Source organism: Balaenoptera acutorostrata, chromosome 15 (assembly GCF_949987535.1).
Source record: "Balaenoptera acutorostrata chromosome 15, mBalAcu1.1, whole genome shotgun sequence".
In the NCBI taxonomy this organism is placed as follows: Eukaryota; Metazoa; Chordata; class Mammalia; order Artiodactyla; family Balaenopteridae; genus Balaenoptera; species Balaenoptera acutorostrata.
Window position 1 is genome coordinate 75,932,126 of NC_080078.1, and position 19,794 is coordinate 75,951,919.

The 19,794-nt window shown below is 43.2% G+C and overlaps 1 protein-coding gene and 1 pseudogene across 2 annotated transcripts in view; one reads left to right on the forward strand and one right to left on the reverse strand.

Annotated features, from left to right (window-relative positions):
• Positions 1 to 3,722: 3,722 nt before the first annotated feature.
• On the reverse strand, positions 3,723 to 3,821 carry LOC114238288 (U6 spliceosomal RNA; annotated as a pseudogene).
• A 3,447-nt stretch (positions 3,822 to 7,268) lies between these two features.
• The window catches only part of EYA2 (EYA transcriptional coactivator and phosphatase 2), a 260,476-nt gene continuing 247,950 nt past the window's right edge, over positions 7,269 to 19,794 (forward strand). For both annotated transcript variants that reach the window (XM_057530048.1, XM_057530047.1), the window contains exon 1: positions 7,269 to 7,596. The gene's annotated coding sequence lies outside the window, so the exon portion shown is untranslated. The remainder of the gene's footprint in view (positions 7,597 to 19,794) is intronic.

Below are 19,794 nucleotides of genomic sequence, written 5' to 3' on the forward strand. Positions count from 1 at the left end.
AACATATTAATGTGATGATTTTGACCTTGTTGAATATTTCCACTTTATTTCTGAATCTTATCTCATTTAAAATATGCTTCCTGATAAAATTGCTTTCCCATTTAGGCTATTTCTATAGTCAACTCTAAATGTTCCTGGGGTTTAAAGATGCTTATCTTCTAGGGAGATTATTACCCTCAGGTAGCTGAGGTTGTTTCCAACTAGACTTCTTAACTTGGGGTGTGTGGATAGAATTCAGGGGGTCTGTAAAGTTGGATGTAAAAAATGTATCTTTATTTTCACCAACTTCTAACTGAAATTTAGCATTCCCTTCAAATGTGAATGTGGCAACAAACTGTAGTATATGAGCAGGACCTTGACTCTGTTGCCAGTAGAAATCACAGGTATTTCCATATCATATTATGGCTGTTGCAAACACCTTGAAATATCTTTATACTCAGCATTACTTCAACATTATGGAACTTATAGGCCTGCTGCTAGATCTTACTATTTAACGTACTAATAAAGGAACTCACATGACTCCATCATAATATTTCAATATTTTTATTGAGGTATAATTGAAGTATAATAAACTGGAAATACTTTAAGGGTTAAATTTTATCATTTTTGATATACATATACATATACATATATATATATATATATATATATATATATATATATATATATATGTCAATATATATACCATGAAACCAACAACACAATTCACACACTGGACTTTTCCATCACATCCCCAACAGTTTCTTTGAGCCCCTCTGTAATCCATCGTTCCCTCCACACCCACCCACAGGTGACAATTGCTTTGCTTTCTGTCACTGTAAATTAGTTTGCATTTTTGAGAAATTTATATAATTGGAATCATGTGTTGGGTCTTTTTGGGGAGAGTGAGGCTTCTGGCATTTTCACTCAACATAAGGATTTTGATATTCATCTATGTTGTGTGTGTATCATACGTTCTTTTATTGCTGAGTAGTAATCCATTGCATGGATATACCACAATCTGTTTATTCATTTACCTGCTAATGGATAGTTTCACTGTTTCCAATTCTTAGCAGTTACAAATAGACTTACTATTAACATTCATATACAATTCTTTGCGTGGATTTGTGTTTTCCTTTCTCTTGGGTGTCAGATGGCTGGGTCATATGGTAGGGGGATGTTTAACTTTTTGAGGAACTGCCAAATTGTTTTCCAAAGCGGTTGCACCATTTTACATCCCAACCAGCAGTGTATAAGAGTTTAGCTGCTCCATATCCTTGTCAGCACTTGGTACAGTCAGTCTTTTTAATTTTAGCCAATCTAATGGATATGTAGTGGTATTTCATTATATTTTAATGTACATTTCCGTGATGATTGATGATGTTCAGCATCTATTTTTGTGCCTATTGGCAATTCATATATCTTCTCCTAGAAAGTGTTGGTTCTAAAGTTTTCCCAGTTTTTAATTGAGTTATTTGTTTTGTAAAAGTTATTGAGTTGTTAAAGTTCTTCATGTATTCGTTATATATCCCTTATATTTTTTATATCTGTCTGATAGAAGTATTATATTTCTTCTAGTCTATAGATTGCCCTTTATTTTCTCACTTCTGTCTTTTGAAGAACAAAAGTTTTGTATTTTGACAAAGCTCAGTTTACCAGTGTTCATGGTTTGTACTTTCAGTGTTCTAAGAAATGTTTGACTACCACAAAGTTGCAATGATTTTCTCCCTATGTTGTCTTCTGGAAGGTTTATGGTTCTAGGCTTTCCATTTAGGGCTGTGATCCATTCTGAGTTAATTTTTGTGAATAATGTGAGGTAAATTTTTTTCTTATCAGTAAGAAATAAGACATTAAATTGTTTCTTATCAGTATTCAGTTTCCCAGCACCCTATGTGCATTATAAGCATTTTTGTTTATATAGAAGCATTTTTCTGAGAAGATGTCCTTAGACTTAAGCAGACTGCCAAAGAGGTCCCTGGCAGATGTTCTAGAGATTCCAGCAGGGTAAGAGATAAGAACCTGCAGACATCAAGGGAAAGTGCTCTCGATATGCATGTAGGAATCCATCATGTCAGCCCACCTGGTTCGGGGAGACCCTTTCTTAGGACGATGACGTTGCATAACAACCAGAGATTTGGGCAAGAGGGCTGACTGGAGTCTTGTCAGAAATGTGGATGAGATGCCCCAAACCACACCACGAATTGTTATGCTTATGATTTTATAATTTTAAGAAGGATTGGGCTTCCCTGGTGGCGCAGTGGTTGAGAATCTGCCTGCCAATGCAGGGGACACGGGTTCGAGCCCTGGTCTGGGAAGATCCCACATGCCGTGGAGCAACTAGGCCTGTGAGCCACAATTACTGAGCCTGCGCGTCTGGAGCCTGTGCTCCGCAACAAGAGAGGCCACGATAGTGAGAGGCCCGCGCACCGCGATGAAGAGTGGCCCCCGCTTGCCATAACTAGAGAAAGTCCTCACACAGAAACGAAGACCCAACACAACCAAATAAATAAATAAATAAATAAATAAAGGTGCTAATAATTTTAAAAAAAAAGGATTGCTCACAGCCCCTGGTCTACTCATGTATGTCTGTTACTGCCTCCCGTGTGATTACTTGATTGAATTTCACACGTCTTTGGTCCTCAGGACATATCTAAATCATCCTGTTTAGGCAGGGTGGCCATCTGTCCCAGTTTGCCTGGAACAGTCCTGGTTTATGCTTTATTTGATTTGATTTTTCATTTTTTTTATTGAAATATAATTGATTTACAATGTTGTGTTAGTTTCTGGTGTACAGCAAAGTGACTCAGTTATACATATATATACTTTTTCATATTCTTTTCCATTATGGTTTATTACAGGATATTGAACATAGTTCCTTGTGCTATACAGTAGGACCTTGTTGTTTTTCCATTCTCTATATACTAGTTCACATCTGCTAACCCCAAACATGCTTTATTATTAATAGCGCCCATTTCACTCTCAAAAGTTCCACTCTCTCCTGTACCAATATCAGGAAGCTGATATTCAAGTAGTTCAAGTAGTTCTGTTGGTTTCTATCTTATAGGCTTTGAAAATCCTATAAGATTTGTTCAAGTAGTTCTGTTGGTTTCTATCTTATAGGCTTTGAAAATCACAAACACAGTGAAGCACTTTGAAATCCATGACTTTCAATCTTGACTCTGCAGAGCTCTGGGTGCTCCTTCAAGACCCTTTACAAGTACCCGCAGGAGCAAGGTGCAAGCCATGAGGCTGAGATTTTTTTATTTCGATCTCTGGTGTTTATTCACTACCAGGCAGGTGACAACACAGCTTTATTTCATTTTTCCCCTCTGATGCTAAAGCATAAGCTTTTAATTCTGACACATTTATCCATTCCAGAGACAGTATGAAAAACAGTCATCTAGCCATTTATCACCTTGGACTTCTCAGGCCAAACTGGGGTTGCTGTCTCATTTGTAAGCCAGGGCAACAAGGGTGATTCCAGGTGGATGGGTTAAAAATGGAAAATATGAGCTCTTCAACAGAGCCTGGGATTTTTCGCCTCTGTTTTCCATATGGTGATTCTATATATGCTTGCTTTTTTTTTTTTTTTTTTTTTGGCCATGCAGCAAGGCTTGTGGGATCCTAGTTCCCCAACCAGGCATTGAACCCGGGCCCTCCGCAGCAAAAGTGCAGAGTCCTAACCATTGGATTGCTAGGGAATTCCCTATGCTTGCTTTTTTTCCTTTTTAATTGATCTGTATAAAAACGTGAAATGCTTCACAAATTTGCATCCTTGCTGAGGGGCCATGCTAATCTCCATATCATTCCAATTTTAGTATATGTGCTGCCAAAGCAAGCACAATATGCTTATTTTTGAATACAAGAAAGTTTGAAAGCCACTGATGTAATTGATCACATTTTCCTCTTTGCGTTGGCTGCCAGGAAGCTCAGCATCTAATTCTCAGTCCACCACTAACAAGTGCTCAGGGCCTCCTAGCCTACATATTTATGAGAATCTCACCCTTGACTTTCTTTTCTTTCCCTCCCCATGTTCCCCTTCACCTGCTTTTCTTGTTTTCTCATTCTGCTGCCACATGTATGTTTTTGCATGCAAACTCAAATCCTTTGTGGAAAGAGCCAAGGTTTAAATGAGTGCATTAAAACAAAAAGGAATACTTTTTCTGTAGAGGAGGTTTTTGCAGATGGGAAAGGAATGTGTATAGAAATAAGGCATAATTTGGCATGGAGAGTACACATGTGTGTTTGTAGGATATGTATATACATGTTGGAAACGTTGTGAAGTTTGTCGTTTTGAAAGTTAAGCTGGTCTTCTGGCTTCAGGGGACATTTATACTTGGAAGACTCCAGGGGAAAAAAAAAAGTGTTTTACTCCAGGGCAGACGTGCCTGTGGTCTACACTCCAAAGAATCTGCTTTATGGTTTAGCATTTTCAGATTTTGTCTGGGGTTATTTTTCTGGTCATTATAAAATGAGGACAAATACTTATTAAGAAGAAATCAAGGGAAAGAGGGACAGGAAGGGGGTGCTCTTGCACAGGAAGGGGGCTGGATTTTAAGTGATCTTGAGTAAGAAGTGGGAGCCTTAAGTCTTATCTGAGTTTCTATCTCATCTGCTGCAAATCTGTGGTCAAGTCCTTTTTCTCCCAAACATGGAGACTCTCACCCTCCGCTGCACACTTGGAATCACCGGGAGCTTTAAAAAAATCCTGATGCCGCAGTCCCTTCCCCAGAGAGTCTGGTTTAATTGGTCTGGGGTAGGGCCTCTGCATGGGGATTTTTAAAAGCTCCCCTGGAGATTCTAATGTGCAAGCCAGGGTTGAGACCACTGCCCTAAGAGAAAGAAAAAAATAAAATTAATAAGCACCTGCCTCCTGTTTATCTCTCAGGGGGCCGTGGGGTGTGGCTGTGATTTATGAGATAATGGGCCAGATTCTGGTGAAGGAGTGAGAGGGCTTGAAGGAAACAGATTAACCCTTTGTATTCCATAGAGTACTCTTGGTTAATAAGTGTTCGTCAACGTTTTGCCCATGATCTGCAAGAAGAAACACATTTCACATCCTGACCCAGTACACACACACACAGAGTCTTACTCTGATTTCATGCAATTCACTTGGTGTTTTCTATTTCAGTCTATTCCATTATTTTCCTTTAGAAAAAAAAAAAAAAAAGCCTGCTTACTGCCACTGTTTAAACAATATTCTATGAAGGCTCATGGGCCCAGATAAATTAAACACCTCTGGAGAGCATTAAGATGGTCAGTTTATAATGACTGAGAGCTTTTTGCAAAGCTGCTATGGGAAGTGAAGTTTGTACAGTTGAGCAATTGCTTATGCCAGCTACAGTCACAGTAGAAAGTGTTTCAGGAGCATGATCTCAGCAAACTGTCCCGATAATAATACAAGATGGGTACTGTTATCTCCAGTTTAGAGATGAGAAAGTCAACGCTAAGTACGTACATATGTCCTGCAGCTAGGAAGCAGAAGAGTTATCTTCATCCAGGAGCAGCAGATCTAACCTCACCCTCCTTGCGGGAGGAGAATAAGTGTGCTCACTGAACACATTTGCTTGCCTGAAGTTTGGGGAGCAAAAGGGGATGGAATAAGCTTTGACCAGAGGTGGCTCCCAGTAGAGCGGGGCCTGCTGTTTATACAACTTGGGGGCCTTATTTAAGAAAAAGAATACGAAATTATGAGTCCAAAATTAGGTACAAAATGAATAGTTCTTTGAATTAAGAAATCACAACAAATGCATATTTTAAGAAGCTGAAAAATACCACAGATTCCCAACTCAACTTCCCCTCGGCTGGATCCCCAAAATGCCAGCGACCACTCCCATACCACCCTACCCAAGGTCAAGTGCTCCAGTGGGGAATCAGAGTGGAGAGTGATGGTGGTCTCTGCTGGTTGCCACTAACTATGGAAAGCAAACGACTTTTGTAAATTCTACATGAACAAGTGACCCCGTGAATGCATTTCTAGGTCCCTGTCAGGGCCTTAGAAAGAGACACGTCAAGTGAGGGGCCCAGGAGCTTAAGTTTCACTGGCTTCCCAGTAACCCCACAAGTGGAGTTGAAGGCTCTATATTATATCTCTAGAGCAAGGGCTTTGGAGACAGCTGTACCTGAACTTCAGCCCTGGCTCAGACACTTTCTGCCTTCTTTGAGTGAAGACTTGATCATTTGTAAAAACGGGCATGCTGGCAGCATCTACCTTCCAGTCTCTTTGGGGGACCAGAGGAGATAAGAAGGGTCCCGCAAACTGGATGGGCTTAGAGCAGCCAGATTTAGCAAAGAAAAATATAGGACATCCAGTTAAACTGAAATTTCAGAGAAAAGTGAATACTTTTTTAGTATAAGTATGTATCACCTAGGACATACTTATTCTAAAAGTTATTCCTTGTTTTTCTGTAATTCACATTTATCTGGGCACCCTGTATTTCTTGAGCTTAACAAATGGCAGTGGTTGACACTGTTTTCGGACTGAGGCATCCGAGTGTTCCATAACAGGGCTTCATAAATATTAGAAAGCGCGTGAGAGGGAGAAAAATGCTGCATAGACTCTGTTCATAACAGTTTATTATGGGGAAGACTGAAACAGGTGGCCAGGAGAGGATGAAGCAAGTGGGGTGCCTTAATTTGAGGGTATGTGTGGAGGGGGTTATACCACTGACTTTGGGTAAGCCAATTAAGTTCTTGGGACTTCAGTTTCCCCTACCTGTAAAATGGGTGAAAGGAGATTCTTGAACTCTCCTCCTGCAGATATAACCAGAAATGGCACTTTCTCATCACACAAATGTCGCCTCCTCAGAGAGGTCCTCCCTGACTACTCCAGCCAAGATTACTGTTCCCTTGCCCCAGAACGTAATTTTTCCCCCTCCATAATAATGATAACTTTCTGAAGTTGTCTTGATTCTTTACTTGATTGTTTGTTTACGGTCTGTCTCCCCATGTGAGAATAAGTTCCGTCTCCCCATGTGAGAATAAGTTCCGGGAAGGCACAAAACTAGTCTGTCTTGTTCTAGCTGAATCTCCGAGGAGCTGTACCTGGCGGAGTAGATATTCCATATATGTTGAATGAATGAATGAATGAATAGGTGGCTGAATGAATGAATTCAGTGTCACCCTTGAGGTCCCTTCCAAGCAGTCTTTCTCTTCTCGGGGGCCACGCCTGGGTTGCAGAGGGAGGAGGTGTGGGTGTCGGTGGGTGGGGAGGAGGCTGGGCCCTCGCCTCCTCTAGGACCGGCTGGAGCTAGCGCGTCCGGCTGGGCGGCAGGCGCAGAGAACAGCGCGGAGGCAGCTGCAGGTCCGGAGCGCCGCGCCGCGCGTCCAGCCGCCGGGGGTGTGCGCCCGCGCAGCCCGGCGTCGCGCCTCGGCGCCCCCACGCGCCCACGCCGCGGCGCGGGGACCCGGGCGGGGGCAGAGGGAGGGCCCGGCCGAGGGAGGGGAAGGGGCCGGTCCTCCCCGCGCAGGCAGCGGCCGCGGCAGCCCAGGAGGCGGAGGCAACGGCGGCAGCGGAGGTAGCAACGTGCCCGCCGCAGTCAGCCCCGCCGCGTCCGACCCGCGCCCGCCCGGCCGCCGGCACCGCACCGCGCCGGGGCGCCCTCTCCACTGCGCGCGGTGAGTACCAACCGCGGCGCCCAGCCCGGGCCGCCCGCCGCGATTCGCCGGGCCGGGGTTGACCCGAACCCCCTGGCCTGGGGCGTCTCTCCCGCACTCGGCCAGCCGGGGCCTCCGCAGCTGCCGGGGCGCCCGGGGCTCCCAGGGCGCCTGAGGCACAAGGGCAGCGGGGACAGCGGGCAGATCCTGTCTCGGGAAAGTCTGTCCTGGGCTCCAGGCCTCAGTTTCCCCGTGCGCCCGGGAGGCGACGACCCTGAAATTTGCACCCCCGCGCGTGGGACAAGTGCATAGAGCGCAGGCGGTGTAGACTCGCCTGGGTCCTCCGCGTTTGGTTCGTGTTATGGCCCGGGTGGCTCGCGATGAGGGGCGCTCCCCTAACCGGACCAAGAGGCGCCGGGAGCCAAACTCACGCCCTCGGGCGCTGGTTATGGGGTAACGGTGGAGCAAATGGCTGGAATTCCCGGGATGGGGCTGGAATGGCCCACTGAGCCTTTTTCTAGCTCCATTTCTTTTTTAAAGTCCGTTTGCGCTTGGCCCGCGCTGGTCCAGCTCTCCCGGCTTTGTACCGGAACCCGCGTCCTGGCGCTGGCTGAAGTTGGAGTTGAAACTTGGAACATCAAAAGGATGTTTAGAAGGAAGCGAGGGTTTTGTTGTAATGGGACAAAGCGGAGAATTGAATGGTTTTTTAGCCTTGCAGCCTGGAGGTTAAACGGCCGTACTGGCCCTTAAATATATTCCCTGCCCCCAAGCAAATAGGTTATAAACTCAAGGAATATTAGGACAGCTTGACAGGGCAAAACATTCGCATCACAAAATCCTCAGTGCGCAAAATCCTCAGCTGCTGAAAGTGAAGCGCTCTGACGGGTGAGGGGTTCCTACTTCCCCTAAACGAAGCCTCGCCTGGGCTAAGAGTTGACAGCAAGCGTACGCGTTGCTGCGTTGCGAATGCTCTTTAAAAAGCAAGACTGATGCCGCGGTTTTGATGGATACCGTTTTCTTTTCTCCCCCCTTTCCCCGAAATGCAACGTAATCTTCAGAATTACTTTTATATATGTATATATAAGGTTGAGGTAGATATAAATCACCCGTGGTGGAGGTACTTTTTAATTACGAGGTGCAGTGAAATGAGTGAACATCGGAGTTGGGTGTTGTGGGCAAGTCAGAGTGGAGGTATAATGATTTACAAACATCAGGTGAGAATCTGAGTGCTGAATTGGGTTTGAGTTAGGGAGCTCCCCTCCAAAGGAAATTATAACCAGCGGACAATTGTGTTTCAAACCGAATCTGTTAATTTCGCGAGCTCTGTCTTGCTTGAGTAAAATTTCTACTAGCAGAGTATGAGCTTAATAGCCGCTTTACCAGCCTATGGCCCTTTTGGGGGCGTGGGGAGAGAAGGAGGACCTCCTTTTTAAAATAATGTTTGTGAAAAAATCTTTCAGGCAACTTTACCGAAGAAAGTTTTTTTTTTTTTTTGACTTTTCTCTCCCCATCACCTTAAGCATCTTAAACTTTATACTTCTTTGCATTTAGACATCCTCAGACTAGGAAAAGTTAATAAGTAATTTATATAACAAATGGTGACCGTTTGAATCTTGCTTTAGAGTAAGCATAAAATCACATTTGTATTCCAGGTCTCCTCGCCTTTTGAGGAAATTCTAAATTTTGCGATTTCGACCCAGGTGGCTAGATCTGAAAGGACTTGAACTTTTAAAAAAGCAGTTCATGTGTCCCATACCAAGTTAGTTAGTAGCTCCATTCTTATAACTTTAGCTTCACGATATGATTAACTATTTTACCTGAAAGGTCTTGGCATTTTTCCTGTCTTGAAATAGCTCACCTAGTATAGTGGCCGCGTGTATGAGAATATTCTATAAACACATACATCTTTCCTAATATGAAATAACTAAAGGAAATACAACAAAATGTCGTTATCCCAATATTTTGAGATTTAAAAAAAACAGATGATTTAATCATTGGAGTTTTAGAATCTTCTTTTTATGCCTTTTGTGTTGTATTAAACACATCATAAAGAAATATGATTTGTTGACTTGTTATAGGATTACCATTTGGCAAAAACACCCAAGACATGCTGTTTCAAATAGGCGGTATTACTTCTGGTTTAAATTGTATGTAAGAGATCACAAGCCTTGTTCCAGACGGATAAATTGATAAAATGCTAGCTGCTGTTGGGAAAGCAAAATAGTCCTCGGCAAAAAAAAAAAAAAGGCGATGTAGCTAAGTATATTTTGAATTAGGTTGAGCTGGCTACTGAGACCCCGGGCAGTTTGAAAAAAGGTATCCACAATCCAGGCACGTCCACTTTAAGACGTTTTGGGTTCCCCCAGGACAAGAAGACTCCTTTCCCACAAAGAAGAAACCGTTTCCTTATTTTTTCAGTTACTTTTCCAAAGATAACTTGTGTCAGGCGCAGGAGACCAGAGTTATGCCGAAAGCCAACCTAACCAGCTCTGAAACGAGGACTCATTCTTACTCCTTCCACCAGATGTTTTCTAGGTGTCCTCAGCTGGAATGCCCAGTTTGAAACTAATTAGGCCAGCAATAAACTCCTTGTACAATAAAATCGCAGGCCGTGATGGTGCATTAGTGGGGTTCCTAGCAGCTCATGACAGATGCCTCTCTCTCTCTCTCTCTCTCTCTCTCTCTCTCTCTCTCTCTCTCTCTCTCTCGGCAGAAAGAGCCCATGGCTGTCAGGAAAAAATGAAGGGAGTGGAGGTATCTTGCTTAGATTTTTGCCTGGCCCTCAATATCCAAGCACACCACACACAGCGCATTATCTTCTCCAAGGAGATGCATTGTAACAGGCGTTGAGTTTTGTCTTTGTGGGACAGGCCTGCTTAGCATAAAAATGCTTGGGGAAGAAGTAAAACCATAAGTATTAGGCAGTGGCCACAGGTCTGAGGTGTAGTGTTGAGTGTTGGAGTGTTGAGTGTGTGTGGGTGTAGACTGGGTGGAAAGACTTCCTCTCCACTAGGCACAGGTAAAATGCAAGGCTCTCCGGCCTGACATCAGCTCCTTCTGGGAGAGGATAACTTTCTCCCCCTAAGATTTTTTACCTCGTTCTCCTGATGTAGTTCTCCTTATCTGGGGGGTTTGTGGAGGTGAAGGGTCTGGTTATTCAGTTACCTCCAAAGGCTGAACCTTCTGACTCTTGCCAAGACTGGGTTTTGTTGATGGAAGGAAACTTTTTTTCCTAGCTATCTGCTCTGAAAAAGGAGTCGGTGGACTTGGATCAAAAGGAATCTCTTTACAGAGAATTAACCCCAGAGTTGAGAAAACATGGCCTGTTGACAGAAAACACACACATACACTCACTCTCCCCACAAGGCCTTGCTCACTCCCCATCTTCCTCCCTGACCCCCCATCCCCCAGTGTCATAACAGCCTTCGGAAGGGCCCACTTTTTGTCCCCCTACCGTTTGTGGCTGTTCAAACAGTCCCAAACATACAAAACAAAAAGAAGGCTCCGGTAGGGAAACAATTAGCAGAGAATTAGCTGGAGACAATGCTTCATCTTCCTATTTGAAGATCGTAACTGGCCTAATGGTGTTTAACTAACACCTCTTCTAATCCGAGGATAAACCCCCTCAATCAGGTGACAAATACTTGAAATGACTGTCTCAGACCCACTGTCTTGCTGTAAAGGAATCAGAGGGGCCAGGACTAGTTCTTTGTTGCGTGTGATTTAAAATCAGTTTCAAGATACGAGAGTACCTGCCAGGTAGATTGAGAGGAAGAGGACGAAGAAAGCCACAGGCTTTAAGTTTTTTTTTTTTTTTTGCTGCTTTTTTTTCTTTCTTTTTGCTCACTTTCATTCTGTTGGTGCCTTTGCCATGTCTCTCTGCTTAAATTATATCCGTGTATTTAATAATGATGAAAAATAGCTGAGCATTTACATGCCAGGCCTGAAATTAGCTCTTGACGTGTATTTTCAGGATGGCTCTCACAACAACATTTTGAGTTAGGTATCGCTATTATTTTTTTTTTACTATTACTATTATTATTTTCCCAACTTTGTTAACAAAGAAACTGAGTCACAAGTCAAATGACTTACAAGAGGCTGAAGAGTGAGTGAGGCCAGAATCTAGGCCTTTAGCCCTCTGCCGACGGGGCTATGAAAACCTTGCCTCAGAGAACATTTCTGCTCTCGTTTCCCTTGGAGAGAGATGCTGTATTTGGATAGTTTTAAATGCGCTGAACACGATTATTTTCTGACTCTACCCTGATGTTTTTTGCTGTTGTCTTAGACGGCAGAAAAATCATATTAAGTATTTAGAAAACACAAATCTGGACTCTGGTGAGTCATGATATTTAGAAGGTTGTACATGGTTATGTAAAGGGAAAAGAAAACGACTATTTACAAGGGCTAATTTGATTTGTTCCTTCAATACTATAACGCCACCCATTTTAGTTCCTAAAAAGAGTCAATAAATTTACCGGCAGTGGCAAGGCCCTAAAATGTTACGGTAGGCTGTCCAAATCCAGTTTACCGGAAGGTGCTGGATCGCTATGGGTGGGTTGTTGCTTGGGGGTTAGATTATAAACATTTGGAGAGCAAAGAATAATTTGGAACAGGTGGTCCCAAGAGTCAGGTAACTGGAACGATTTATCTTTGCCACTTTGAAGGTTAGGGGAGGCTGGAGGTTGCCTGAATCTGGGACAGGAGGACTGAGGGTCGGGGAGGGCTGGGAGGGCCCCCACTTTGGGATGAAGCCTAGAGGGATGGATGAGGGCGTCTCTGCACACAGACCCAGGTCTGTAGAAAGCAGGGCTTCGTCATTCCTGTCATCACATATCTGATGATACTAGTGAGGGCGCAGATGTAGCTGCTGGTGCTGTTTTGCAAAGGTTGCCTCTGCCTTCGTATGTATGCAGAAATTTAAAACAGGAGCTCAGAGAAACAGACAGCCAAGGGAGACAGGTTTACTTCTCACCAGTTTTGAGAATGTGCACATGGCCGATTGTCTTTGCCCCGTAATGTCCATTTAGACATATTTTAAAATGAACCAAGGATTTAAAAGGGGCCAGAAATTATTTTGTCACTTAGTCTCCACAGTAGTGTGTCAATAACGTGAAAACGGGTTGTGATTTCAATGGCACTGGATTTTTTTCCCCCTCTGGTTTCCTTTTGAAGATCTAGTAAAGTTAGATTTTAAAAATCTGTGCATTCCCAGATTTAACATATCCGTACATATCTACTCACAATCATTCTGAGGAGAATTGTCAGCTCTCTATGATTTTAACTAAAGGAAAAAATGATAAAATCGACATTTTTCCCCCCAAAGAATGAGGAACTGGAGGGTTTGACTACTGTCTGAAGACAGCAACTTACTTTTGTCTCGCATCAGCTGAATCTGTTAGCTCCCCTTTCTTTTCTGTTCATCTCCCAAGAATGGTCTTTCATAACTGAAATGTACAGTATATTAGCCAAAAGATGTTTTAATTTTGCAAAGAAAAATCATGCCAGAGACGGCCGAGTCTGTTTCAACCATTATTGTTTCTGTAGCATGCATACTTTGGGTTTCATGGTAAGATGTGGTTTGCCAAGAAAGAAAATTACAGCAAGAAACTATGTTGAAAACATATACACTTCTGATTGAGAAATGGGAAAAACACGGAAAAATTCCACACGGTAATTGCTTTAACGTGAGTTTTAAATGTCATTGTTTGACTTATGTCAAAAAGTCCCTCTTAGCTAATTCTCACATATGCTGTTACCAAATATCTCACCTTAAAAATGGCAAATGTGGGGCTTAACTCTGATGATCTTGAGGCTTTCAGAGATAGCCGTAGTCGTAGTGGAAACATTCCAAATTTTTAGATTGTGCAGGCTGAGTTTTTTTTTAAGGTTACTTAGATATCGATTTTATTTTCTTGACCCAAAATAAGAAAACACGGGGAATTCTCAAAAGCTTTTTACAGGCTGCTATTATGAGAAGAGAAGCCAAACCAACATGTATTAGGTCATGAGTTTGAAGTGCATAAATAAGCCCTTGAAGGTCACCAAAACAGGGCGAAAACCACCAGTTCTCCTCACCTCGGCCAAGTCAAATTCCTGCCTGTTTGACGTGTTTGATTCAAGTGGACACAGAAAGGGGGTTTCTGAGTCCACGGTTGAAAGATCTCGATTTGATTTGGGTTCCAAAGATGTTCTTGGGGTAAAGCGAGATGGGAGGGCTGGAATTCCCATCTCCTTCGGATCACTCCCTCTCAGGCTCCACTGAAAAAGCAGGTTCCGGGGTACCCCTTCCTCCAAAGGAGATGTTTCTTTCCTGTTGTTTGGATATGCAGAAGCCAAAGGTCAAAAATGGCTTGCATTCCTTCTGGTCAATTTCTTCACCTCCCATCCCCTTCCTGTAGTAACTTAGTGGTTAAGGTGTTAGTAGTTTCCAGAACAATTTTTTTGTTCCTGGGAACACATATGTGTTTTTCTGGCATGTGGGGTGCAACGTGTAAGTACAAACTTTTAGGTCTTCGTTAATGGGCAGTTCCCCGAAATGCGGAGAATGTCCGCTGCATCCCCGAGTTTGGTATCAACCCCAGTGCTGATGGAAATTCCACGCAGGGAGGAAACCTCCTCATAGGAAAGACAGAAAGGGTATCGCTGCAAAAAAGATTGTTTCCTTTTGTGGGTGTGTATTATTTGCACGTATGGGGACTTTTGTTTCACGGTGTTCTAGAAACACTTGTCTCCCCAGCAAAGGTCTGAATGCCCTTCCCAGTTGGGAAGGGGGTTGGGGGGGGGAGGAGCACAGGGGGCAGATTCCTGCACCTCTGGCCTTTTGTGCGACTGGTACAGTAGAGGGAAGCGGTGACTCGCGGCTTGGAAGGTGTCATGTGGCATAACAAGTTGTGACTTGCCGCTTGTGTTGTAAACAAAGTTTTGGCCCCATCCAGCCGTGAAAAAGAATGGAGCCGAGAAGATTATTCACCTCCGGTCTGTGACGGGCCACCGGGGCTCTCTGGTGTTCTCCTCATGCTAAAGAGACCATACTCCCCGGAGACTTTAATTTTGGAGTGTGGAGGGAAGGGGGGTGGGAGGGAGAAAGAATGTCTTAAACACAGCAAATGTCTGAAACGCTCCGAATGTCTTCAGCATTGCTCTGGCACCCACAAGAAAGACAAAGTGATAAAAGGACACAGAAGCAGGCTTTTGGGGGGATGGGGGGGTGAGCAGAGAGATGAGGGGACTTGCTAGTGGTTTGATCTAGAGTGGAGAGTTTTCTGACACCTCGGGAGCTCTGGAATGCCTTGCTGAGTGTCTTTAGGAAACTGATTTGGAAATGTCTTTCCCTGCAGCTTTGCTGGCGTATCTGTGTGCCTATTTTTAGTGAATTGTTTTTTTGTTTTGTTTTTTTAAAAAGAAACAAGGTTTGTTTGAGAATAACGAGTGGCCCATAGTTATTGAACACTTATTATGTGCCAGGCACTGTGCAAAGCAAACACTTATATTTCTGACTCCAAATAGCCTTAGATGGAATGTGCTATTATTATCACCCCTATTTTACAGATGCGAAAATTGAATCTCATGGAGAAGTAAGTCATCCAAGGTTATATGGCTCATGTCAGAACCAGGATTGAACCCAGTTTTGATTCCTAACCACTAGGATATCCAGCCTCCACGCCCACCCCACCCCACGCGTGCTCATGTAACGAGAGCTACGTTTTCTCTACATGTCTGCCCTGGAGAGCTAGATTTTAAAGTCAGTCTCCAATCGTTTTGCTTGGAGGATATTAAGTGATGGTCAGGTATAAAAGTTGGGTTCAAAATAAGAGACATCACCTGATTCTCACAGAACCTTGAGCCTGTCCTTGTAGAATAACTAAAGTTTAGAGTTGAAATCTGTTGAAATGATGGCTGCATCACTGCAGCTAGCCAGTCTAAGCTATTGTCTGTGGCCCCTTCTGTGCTAGCAGAGTTGAGTAGTTACTATAGGGACTGCATGGCCTTCTATAGAATGTTTGCTGACCCCTGAGCTATTGCAATCTGACAAGACAGATTTTGTTGACAGGAAGATCATGCGCTTGGGACATTACATATACCATTTCACTGATTTATTATTTATTGAGTGCCTCCTACGTGCCTCACGTGTTGCATGGTGATGGGGGAAAGTTCCAAATGCATTCATTCTTTCCCTCATTTATTCAGCATTATTTACTGAGCTGTGGTCTAGGCATTGGGCTAGTTGCGACCCAAAGGCAAGAAGGACCCAATCTGTCACCTCTGATGGCAGGATCCCAGGGTGTTTTCACCAATAGCACCCTGCCTCTTCTTTCCCCTTGAGGTTTCAGGGGGCAAAGATAAGACTTCTTGAGATTTCTAATATTCAAGCAGAAGGATGGAGAGAAAGACCCAACTTTGCAGACTCTTATTCAAAGAAGCCATGCCCAACTTGATAAGAGCAGTACACTGGCTTCTGTGACTAGTGTCGGACAATGCCCATGGCCAACTGTGTCGGACAATGCCCATGGCTTACTCCCTGCCTCAGACAGACAATGACCTTCTGCTTCCCTTAAGAGGTGGTGGGGAGAACAGGTAGGAAAAGGGAGAATCTTTCCAAATTCAAGCCTTGGCTCTGACTTACAGCCTAGAGATTAAGAGCATGAGTCTCTAAGATTTGTGAGCCAGGAGCCAGGCTGCTTGGGGTCAAATCCTTGCTCAGCGTTAACCAACTATTTAGTTTTGGGCAAGCTACCTAACTTTTATGTGCCTTGGTTTCTTCACCTGTAATACAGGGTGGTTATCATGGAGATCAAGCTAATAAATATAAAGTGTTTGCAGTAGTACATGGCAAATAGTACGAGCTATATCAGAGTCGGCTACAGTATTATTGTTATTATTATTATTATTTAAGGTTAAATGTATTATTTACAAGCTTACATGACCCTAAGCTCTCTGAGTCTCAGTTTCCCCTCTGTAAAATGGGGATGATGATAATAATGACAATAATAACTGCTTCAAAAGGCCATTGTGACAATTTAAATGAGGCAGTACATGTAAAACACTTTGCTTTGCTACAGTGCCTGCCCACATTGAATGCTCAGTAAGCCAGCTATTATGCTCAAGCCAGCTGTCATTACGTTTGAGGTTATAGGGAATTACATACTGGGCCAATGACGTGCCTTTAAGCTATTGGTCAATGGAGTCCTTTTTCAGCATCAAGAGAATGTAGGGCAGTGGTTAATAACACAGACCCTGGACTCAGACAGTTTGGTCTGAACCGTAAGTCCATCACTCACTAACTATGCTGTCTCGGGTTGGGGACTGAGCCCCACTCAACTTCCCAAACAGTAGAGGCAACGGTCGCTGTACGTTAGGAGGTTGTGAGGGTTAAAAGAGGTAGCAGGGTGTCTGGCACATAGTAAGCCCTCAATAAATGCTTGTATTATTATCACACCCACTCCTTGCCTCACTCCCACCCCCAGGAAAGCACTGAACATTAGTAAATTTTAATTTGAAAATAAAAGAACACATTTTAAAACTGCCAAACAGATTTAAAATTATATTCATTAAACAAAATTAAAATATTCTATTAAAGCCAGACTTTGGGCTCAGACCAAATTTTTATAACCCAAGCTTAAAGGCCAAGGAGTCCCCCAGCCACAATGGGGACATTGTGATTGAACTTGAGACTTCAACGCTGCTATTGAGTGGTCTTTGAAATGCACGCACGTTTCCCCGTTAAAATGAAAGGAAAGTCGTGGGAAGAAAAAAAATGAGGTTCTTGCTCACCCCAACAAACCTTAATGAATTGAAAAAGAAAAGCAAAAGATTACTCATTTTTCTTCTGCTACCTTATCCTGCCAAAGACGCGTGGCCCCCTCCTAATCCCAGCTTTGAAAGGTACCTGCTCAGAACGTTCCAGATCTGATATGCTCTACCAGCTAAGCTAGTATAAATTCTGGTCTTCGTCAGGTTTTATAGATGGTGGTGTATCAGTGAGAGCTGAGACCTGAGAGCTCAGCTGCTGGTTCAAATCCCAGCTCTGTCTCCCCTAACTATGCCTCAGTTTCCGTATCATAAAACAGAGATAAAATATCTACTGCATAGGGTTGTAGTGAGAGGATGTAAGAGTTAGCCATCCCTATTGATGGTTTTTTAAAATCATTTTTAAAAATTGAAGTTATTATACAATAATAATACAGTTAATATAGTGATATATTTAACTATATATTATAGTAATAATAATACAGTTAATTTACAATGTTGAATTGTTTCAGGTGTACAGCAAAGTGATTCAGTTATACATATATATACACATATATATATATATTCTTTTTCAGATTCTTTTCCATTATATGTTATTACAAGATATTGACTGTAGTTCCCTGTGCTACCTTGTGCTGTTATCTAATGAATGAAACTTCCCCAGACTTTTGGGACTTTGAAGAATTAAAGGCATACAGGTATGCCTTTATCTGAGAATTTTGAATCAAAATCATCTCAATATTCAGGGAGGGGAATTGGAGAGGGAAGAAGTGGATTTTAAAATCTCTCACAGGAGTTATGATATGCCAGACACTTTCACCAAGCTCATTTAATCCTCTCCAAAAAAAAAAAAAAAAAATCCCATGACATATGTGTGTTCGATTAACAAATGGGAAAACTGAGGCTTGCACAGGTCAAGTGGCTGCCCGATGACATTCCAGGTCTCTCTGACCCAAAGCACAGGCCGGTTCTACCACGTGACCTGCAGCCCTCCTAGGACAAGGGCGCAGACAATCCCAGAGACTTCTCTGTGACCCACTGACCTTTATTGACGGTCTCTTCTTACCTTTCAATAGCATCCTTCATCCTCAGTGAGCCCGTTTTTGTGGGCTTTCCATTGAGAATGAATGGACTTCTTCTAAAACAACAATGGAAAAAGGAATGGCGGTGGATCATGACATCCTTCTCTAGGTGACATTTCTTAAGAACCTCTGGCATTTCTTGCCAACCAGTGGGGGGCATGACCTCCTCCTCAGACCAGGCTGGGTCCTTGGCTGTGATGTGGGGCCCAAAGGCAGAGATGAGGGAGGTTGGGCAGCTGATGGGGAGCGCATGGAATGGACTCCCCACTCCACCACCTACCGGCTGTGTGACATTGGGCAGAGGACTCGGGCTCTCTGAGCCCCAGACTCTCCCCCAGTTCATGGGGCAGATGCCATCCATATTAGGTTTGTTAGAGAGCTTCAATACAGTGATGGATGGGAACATGGCCTGCTCATTCAGAGAGTGTCGGTTCTTACTTGCACCACCCCCAGAAGTACTCAAAGAAAAGAGTGAAAGTGAAGCTTGCCTGGGGAATATTCCTTCCTGTTCTCCAGGTAGCGGCAGTCTTGGGATTTCACACGTTCTGGAAGAATCTACTAGTCCCTGAAGGACAATCTTCTTTTTAATGGGGGGATGTACCCTTTCCATATTAACTTACAACATGCATGAATTTTTTTCTTTAGAGTTCTGTCTTTATCTTATTATGTGTTTGGAAAAGATATAGCAAGCATTTCAGACAAATGGTTTCACATGTTTTTAACTGCATAAGACAAAAACGGTTTAAAAATCAAGTCCACCAGGTAATTATAGCAAAAGCGGCATCCGGGTATGGCAGGATTCATGAATGAAGAAAGAGAAACACGCATCTGAATGTGTGAAATTTTCCCCGAGATCTCTTCATTTAAATGAAATCCTTTATTCCTAAAGCTTGTCCCTGCAAGCTGCTTACAGCAAATGCCTCAAATAACAGAATTTTCTGCTAACCAGAATTGCAGTTCTGCGCTCAGTTTTCAGGGGAATAAAGTGAAACAGATGAGTCTGTCAAGAATGTCGGTAAAGTCATCTCAGAGCATGTGTCTGGACACATTCAGTCTGTGTCTTACGTCTTTGGAAGAGGAATGGCTGGCCTTTGGATGAATATGATGCTAATTAAAATGACCTCTGCGTGCTTACTCGATGACAGGATCTGTTCTGATTGAGTATAGGGATCAACTGACTTATTCCTCACAACAATTCTATGAAGGAAGTCTATTACTATTCATATTTTCAGGAGGAAAGTAAGGAACAGAGAGGTTAAGTGACTTGCTTGAGGTCACACAGCAAGTAAGGAGTAGAGCCAGGCTTTGTATGCAGATGGTTCTAGAGGTTGTCTTCATAACCCCTGCACTCCCTGCCTCCTTAACCACCACCAAGAATTAAATTTTCCTT